The sequence below is a fragment of the Hylobates moloch genome, unplaced genomic scaffold (assembly GCF_009828535.3).
Source record: "Hylobates moloch isolate HMO894 unplaced genomic scaffold, HMol_V3 SCAFFOLD_2, whole genome shotgun sequence".
Classification (NCBI taxonomy): Eukaryota; Metazoa; Chordata; class Mammalia; order Primates; family Hylobatidae; genus Hylobates; species Hylobates moloch.
In genome coordinates, this window is record NW_026652277.1 from 106,693,377 (window position 1) to 106,700,724 (window position 7,348).

The following is a 7,348-nucleotide window of genomic DNA, read 5'->3' on the forward strand; positions in this document are numbered from 1 at the left end:
GTGAGCCACCGCGCCCGGCCTTATTTAGGTCTTTAATTTCTCACTGTAATATTTAATGTTCTTCAGTGTGCAGGTTTTGCACATTGTTGATTAAATTTTTTATTCCTAGGTATTTTATATTTTTATGCTTTTGTAAATATTATTTTTAAATTGCATATATAATGCAGCAGCATAAAGTATATCTTGATGAATGGAGAGAACTTATAAAGAACGTATACTCTGAAATTATTAGATTATCTATAAACATGTAAATCAAGTCAAAATGGTGAGAGTGTTATCCAAATCTTTTTTTTTTTTTTTTTTTTTTTTTGAGATGGAGTTTCTTACTGCCCAGGCTGGAGTGCAATGGCACTATCTCAGCTCACTGCAACCTCCGCCTCCCGGGTTCAAGCGACTCTCCTGCCTCAGCCTCCTGAGTAGCTGGGATTACAGGCATGTGCCATCACTCCTGGCTAATTTTTTATTTTTAGTAGAGACGGGGTTTCTCCATGTTGGTTGGGCTGGTCTCGAACTCCTGACCTCAGGTGATCCGCCCACCTCGGCCTCCCAAAGTGCTGGAATTACAGGCATAAGCCACCGCACCCGGTCTATCCAAATCTTCTATAACCTTATTGATATTTTGTCTTCTTACCCCATCACACACTGAAGGAGAAGCATTAAAACCTCCAAGTATGCCTGAAGATCTATTTCTCTTTTATCAACATTTTGCTTTCATACACCCTGAAGCTATTAAGAGGTGCACATGCACTTAGAATTGTTATGTCTTCTTGGCTGGGCACGGTGGCTCACACCTGTAATCCCAGCACTTTGGGAGGCCGAGGCAGGTGGGTTTCTTGAGCCCAGGAGTTTGAGATCAGCCTGGGAAACATAGTGAGACCCCATATGTAGAAAAAAAAATTAAAAATTAGCTAGGCATGGTGGCACATGCCTGTAGTCCCAGCTTCTTGGGAGGATGAGGTGGGAGGATAGCTTGAGCCTAAGAGGTGGAGTTTGCAGTGAGCTGAGATCACGCCACTGTACTTCGCCTGGGTGACAGAGAGAGACCCTGTCTCAAAATAAATAAATAAATAAAATTAATTATTGTGTCTTCTTGTTTAAATGACCTTTTTATCATTGCAAAATGATCTTCTTTATCTTTAGAAATATTCCTTGTCTTTAAATCTACTTTGACTGATATATAGGGATATGGTCAGACAGAAATGTGAGTTGTACCCCATTTGTGTCTAATGAAACTTTCGTTTCTTGGAGCTATCTTTGGGGTGGTTCTGAATCTTGTGAGGACTGATTTGCACCTCTTTGGAGATGCCTCATACATCCTTGGTTAAGTCATAATCTTGGTTAAGGCATTTTGGTTTTGGTGAGTCTCTTGGAAGATATCTTTTGTAAAAAGTTCAAAAGCCAGGCATATTGGCTGTTTGTCCTGGATAAAATCTGATAGTAAGAGATTTGTAAATTTTTTTTTAATCTTTATGGTCATTCAGAAGTCAGCTTAATCAAAAGCTGATATTTAGACTATAATGTTTTTGATTTTTGTTTTTTCTTTTTTCTTTTTTTTTTTTTTGAAAAACAAAAACTGGCCAGGTGCAGTGGCTCACACCTATAATCCCAGCACTTTAGGAGGCTGAGTCAGGAGAATCACTTGAAGCTAGTAGCTCAAGATCAGCCTAGGCAACATAGTGAAATCCCATTTCCACAAAAAGAAAAAAAATGAGCCTGGTGTGTGACACATACCTGTGGTCCCAGCTACTTGAAAGGCTGAGGTGAGAGGATCACTTAAGCCTGGAAGGTTGAGGCTGCAGTAAGCTGTGATTGTGCCACTGCACTCCAGCTGCAGTGACAGAGGGAGACCCTGTCTCAAAAAAAAAAAAAAAAAGCTTTCTCTTTTGGATCCTGTTTCTGGGAATTTTTTCCAGCCGACTGAATTTCATTTCTAATTATATGTTTGGTTCTTCTATTTGCTTCCTTTTTTATTGGCATGATTTTTGCTGAGAAAAATACAAAATTTCACTGGCCTTTCAAGAAAGCTTAAAATCTCCAAATTGGCTCCTCTAAGATTTGTTCTTCCATTTCTTTCCACTTCTATTTCCTTTTTGCCTTTTTTTCTTTTCTTTTGTTTCCTTTTCTTTTCTTTTCTTTCTTTCTTTCTTTCTTTTTTTTTTTTTTTTTTGAAGCAAGGTTTCACTCTGTTGCCCAGGCTGGAGTCCAGTGGCACAATCACGGCTCACTGCGGCCTTGACTTCCCAAGGGATCCTCCCACTTCAGCCTCCCAAATAGCTAGGACCTCAGGTGTATACTACCAGGCCTGGCTAATGTTTTCATTTTTTGTAGCAATGGGGTCCCACTATGTTGCCCAGGCTGGTCTCAAACTCTTGGGCTCAAGCAATCCTCCTGCCTTAGCCTCCCAAAGTGCTGGGATTACAGACATGAGCCACTGTACCCAGGCTTTTTTGCCACTTTCATTTCCACATACAGCGATCTACAGGGGACATCTAATGGCCCTCAGACCCCCTGAGGAACACATAAAAATGTGCCATACATCCCCTTTTTAGGGTCTTCTCTTTTCCTCCTGGAGCCTAAAGAGTCATGGGCAGGTTACTCTCATGTCTAAAGTTCTACTCTCTTTTGCGCTGAGTTTCCTGATCTCTCTGGCTTTGGGGGGTACGAGGGATTACTTTGTACTGTGAGAGAAACCTGACCTTTCTGTGTGTGAAGACTGGTGGGTCACTGGCAAGGGCCGCAGTTTTGGAGGTGGCTGACAGTGATTATCACGAACGGTTATTACTACAGGAAGCTACTTATTTCTTCATGCGTTTAGATAAAGAGAGGTGTCGTTTGGACACCTGGAGGCTGTAGGAACACTCACCACCAAGTGATAAGACTCCCATGGGGGATGGTTTGATCACCGAGTAGGCAAACTGATGTTGAGTCACCCACCAGCCTTGGGGGAATATCCTTGCAACAAGGTGCAGTGTGGAAACATTGCACAACCTGATCCCATAGTGTTTCCTTTGTTTGTTTGTTTGTTTGTTTGTGACGGAGTTTTGTTCTTGTTGCTTAGGCTGGAGTGCAATGGCGCGATCGCGGCTCACCGCAACTTCTGCCTCCCAGGTTCAAGCGAATCACCTGCCTCAGCCTCCCTAGTAGCTGGGATTACAGGTGCCCACCACCATGCCCCGCTAACTTCTTGCATTTTTAGTAGAGACGGGGTTTCACTGTGTTGGCCAGGCTGGTCTCAAACTCCTGACCTCAGGCGATCCATCCGCCTTAGCCTCCCAAAGTGCTGGGATTACAGGCATGAGCCACTGTGCCCGGCTTAGTGTTTCCCTCTTTTTAAAGACCTTTGATTCAGTGTAAAAATGGGATCCTGGATTTCTGGGGTTCTAGATGCTCTCCCTTCAGCTGCACCTGCTCTTCACATATACTAGTATTAGGTGCTAGAAACTGCAAATGCTTTGTTGGCCCTATTTTTTAATGGGGTCCACCCTGAGCTCAGTGATCCAGTTAAGAAACAGAAACTAAATTTTAAAACCACGTATCTAACAAGATTGGTCTCCAAAATATGGCTTTCTAGCATTCAGTTGATTATTTGGAAAAGGTTTCTGAATTTTCTCTAGGCTTATCTGTATGTTTCCTTGTAAAATCTATAGTAAATTCCTATGACTTTGACTTTGGCATCCATGTTTAATCTTCCTCTAACACAACCAAACTCCTTCTTGAAAACCCTTACGTTCTTTCTCTTTACATTGAGATGTAAATTTGCTATCCTGATTCCTCTAAAACTAGGGAAAGGCTTTGGCCATGTAAGACAGATAAACTCTAACTTGTTCCATTTACAGAGGCATGACTTACTTTAATTGTCCTTTTGTTAACTAGTGGGTTTTAAGCTGGGCACAGTGGCATGTGCCTTTGGTCCCAGCTACCTGGAGGCTGAGGCAGAGGGGTTGCTTGAGCTCAGAAGTTTAAGGTTAGCATGCTCAACATAGTAAAACCATATCTCAAATAAAAAAAAAAAATAAAATATTGAGTTTTAAATATCTAATTGCTAAAATTTTAAAAATTGAAGCTGTTAAGTCTGTATGTTTGTCTGTTTTTTTTTTAAATTTATTAATTTTTGGCTTTTTTTTTTGAGACAGAGTCTCACTTTGTTGCCCAAGCTGGAGTGCAGTGGCGTGATCTCAGCTCACTGCAACCTCCACCACTTGGGCTTAAGCGATTCTTACGCCTCAGCCTCCAGAGTAGCTGGAACTACAGGCATGCACCACCAGGCCCAGCTAATTTTTGTATTTTCGTAGAGATGGGGTTTCACCATGTTGGCCAGGCTGGTCTCAAACTCCAGTCCTCAAATGATCCACCTGCCTCGGCCTCCCAAAGTGCTGGGATTACAGGCATGAGCCAACACGCCCAGCAACTTATTAATTTTTGAGACAATGTCTCACTTTGTCACCCAGGCTGGAGTGCAGTGGTGTGATTATAGCTCATTGAAGCCTTGACTACCTGGGCACAAGTGATCCTCCTGCCTCAGCTTCCTGAGTAGCTAGGACCACAGGCACACACCACCACACCTGGCTAATATTTTTTGTATAAATGGGATCTTGCTATGGTGCTCAGGCTAGTCTTGAACTCCTGGACTCAAGTGATCCTCCTGCCTCAGCCTCCCAAAGGGCTGAGATTACAAGGCATGAGCCACCACACCTGGGTGTCTGTATTTTAAGTAAAAATTTTTTTTATTTTTAACTTTTCTTAAAGACAAAGTCATACTATATTGCCCAGGCTGAACTGCCACCTCAGCCTCTTAAGTAGCTGGGACCACAGGGACACACCACCACACCTGGCTGTTTGTCTGTATTTTTATGTATACATGTATAAACATGCTGTTTGCATATTGTCTACAGGGTACCAAATTGACCTACAAATAAATGAGCACTTATAAAGTAAATAACTAGCCCAAATGCTTTTCAAATTCACATGACTTTAGTCATCTCTTAAATAAAGCCAGGTTTTAAATTGCTGGTAAAATAAAATAGAAATATCTTCAGAATTTTAGACATTTTTGCTTGAGTATACTGGTCAGACAAATGTACGCTGTCTCTGCTAGATGTTTTAAGGTAATAAAACTGTGGTTTCTGTGATACTTTTGATATTGTCTTGATTTATCTATGAGCTTACATCTTTGGTTTTGAGTTGTTAGATTCTGTGGCCTAGACAGGTGGCCATGATGAGGCCTGAAGACATATGCATATCCACAGCACTTAGGCCACCAACCACAGGGTAGAGCCAAGCCCAGTATGTCCTCCCTGACCCAGCTGTATCTCCTGGCCATGCTAGAAAGAGTCAAATCCTCCAGGCATTGTCTTGACTGCTCGATCCTCTGTGCCGGGCTCTGCACCTGATACCAAACAATCAAAATTGCTTGGCCAACTGCAGTGGCTCACACCTGTAATGCCAATACTTTGGAAAGCCAAGGTGGGCAAATCACTTGAGGCCAGGAGTTCAAGACCAGCCTAGCCAACATGGTGAAACCTCGTCTCTACTGAAAATACAAAAATTAACCAGGCATAGTGACGCACATCTGTAATCCCAGCTACTCAGGTGGCTCAGGCACAAGAATCACTTGAACCCAGGAGGCAGAGGTTGCAGTGAGCCGAGATCGTGCCACTGCACTCCAGCCTGGGCAACAGAATGATCTGTCTCAAAAAAGAAAATGTTTACTTACTAGGTTTTTCACTGGAAATTAGCATTACTAAGAAAGTTGTAGTTAATATATGTAATTAAAACTACTAGATATAAGAGAAATAATTCTGTATACAAAGTACGTAAGAAAAGTAGCAAGTGTTTTTGGTAAGGAAAGTTATTTTAAAAACATGAGGATGTGTTTTTTTGTTCAAGGAAAAGTAATTTTGTGTAGTTTAGCAGTTATTTAAAGGTTCTTTTAAATTAAAGAAATAAAAACAGATTAGTGAAAAAATAAGGGAAGGGTGAATGGATACAGAAAGTTGGGGAAAAAAGAGTGAAAAAAATTTGTAAGAGGTTATAAAAGGTTTATGGGACCAGGTATGCCGGCTCACACCTGTAATCTTAGCACTTTGAGAGGCCAAGGCAAGAAGATTGCTTGAGGCCAGGAGTTCGAGACCACCCTGATCAACACAGCAAGACCTAGTCTCTATTTTTAAAAAAATAAATAAATAAAAGGCTATGGAAATCTTGTGTGGTCAAAGCTGATAGAGATTGGATTAATCTGTTTATAAGGTTTTATCCAAATTATCCTTCAGCATTAGTAATACATTGAGACAAAGATAGAATTTGGTTTTCTCTTTTTTCTTTTTGTCCTCAGGAATTCTTGTTCTGAAGTTTTCTTATGAATAATATTTTCCTGTAGTGTTAACAAGAAATAGTAAAAGAGTTGTTCACCTTTTGAGTAAATTGTTTAAAAAAAAAAAAAAGAGAGGGATTTGCATCATAATGTCTTTACTAGTTTTCAGATTGTTTGAAAAACTGAGTCTCCTCTCTATCAAAGAGCAGATTTTTTTAATCTTTTAATTATTATTTCTTATTTATTCATTTATTAAGAGACAGGCTCTTGCTCCTTCTCCCAGGCTGAAGTGTAATGGCACAATCACAGCTCACTGTAACCTCAAACCCCTGGGCTCAATCCTCCCATCTCAGTCTTCTGAGTAGCTAGGACCATGAGCATGCGCCACCATGCCCAACTAATTTTTTTTACTTTTGTTAAAGGCAGGGTCTCACCATGTTGCCCAGGTTGGTCTCAAACTTGTAGACTCAAATGATTCTCCCACCTTGGCCTCCCAGGGTGTCGGTCAATGCCATGACACATGGTGACCAGTGTGAGCTCACCCAACAGAAAATATGGAAAAGCAGAGCAACTCATTTAAGAGAAAGCACCGAGATGGCCAGCTTTCTGATGCCACCTGCAAGTAGAGGGACTCAGAGATCATGCAGCAAAAGCAGAAAAGGGCAAATGAGAAGAAGGATAAACCCAAGTAGCTTTGTGGCTTTATGCGCAACCCTCCTGCCATTCACCAGTGTCCCTGCATCTGCAGCAGGTCCCTTTGGTGCTTCCTTCCCCTCAAGTAGCCTCTTTGCCCCGGGCCATGGGAGTCACAGAGTTGCCCCTTCCCAGTCTTTTTTATTCCTGTGGGGGCTCACCCCCAAGTATTAAAAGTAGCTTTGTAATTCTTTGGGGAAAAAAAGAATGAAATGATGCTTAACTTTGAGTTATATTTGTATAAATGTGTTAACGTGTTCAAAAATTGCATGAGATTCCTAAAAATCTGGTATATCTTGGCAAATTGCATGATTCTAATGCTTTTTCTCTACATTCTCTTTGTAA

At 41.3% G+C, this 7,348-nt stretch overlaps 1 pseudogene; it reads left to right on the plus strand.

Annotated features, from left to right (window-relative positions):
* The first annotated feature begins 6,864 nt into the window (after positions 1 to 6,864).
* Positions 6,865 to 7,002, plus strand: LOC116469645 (small EDRK-rich factor 2-like; annotated as a pseudogene).
* Positions 7,003 to 7,348: the final 346 nt, after the last annotated feature.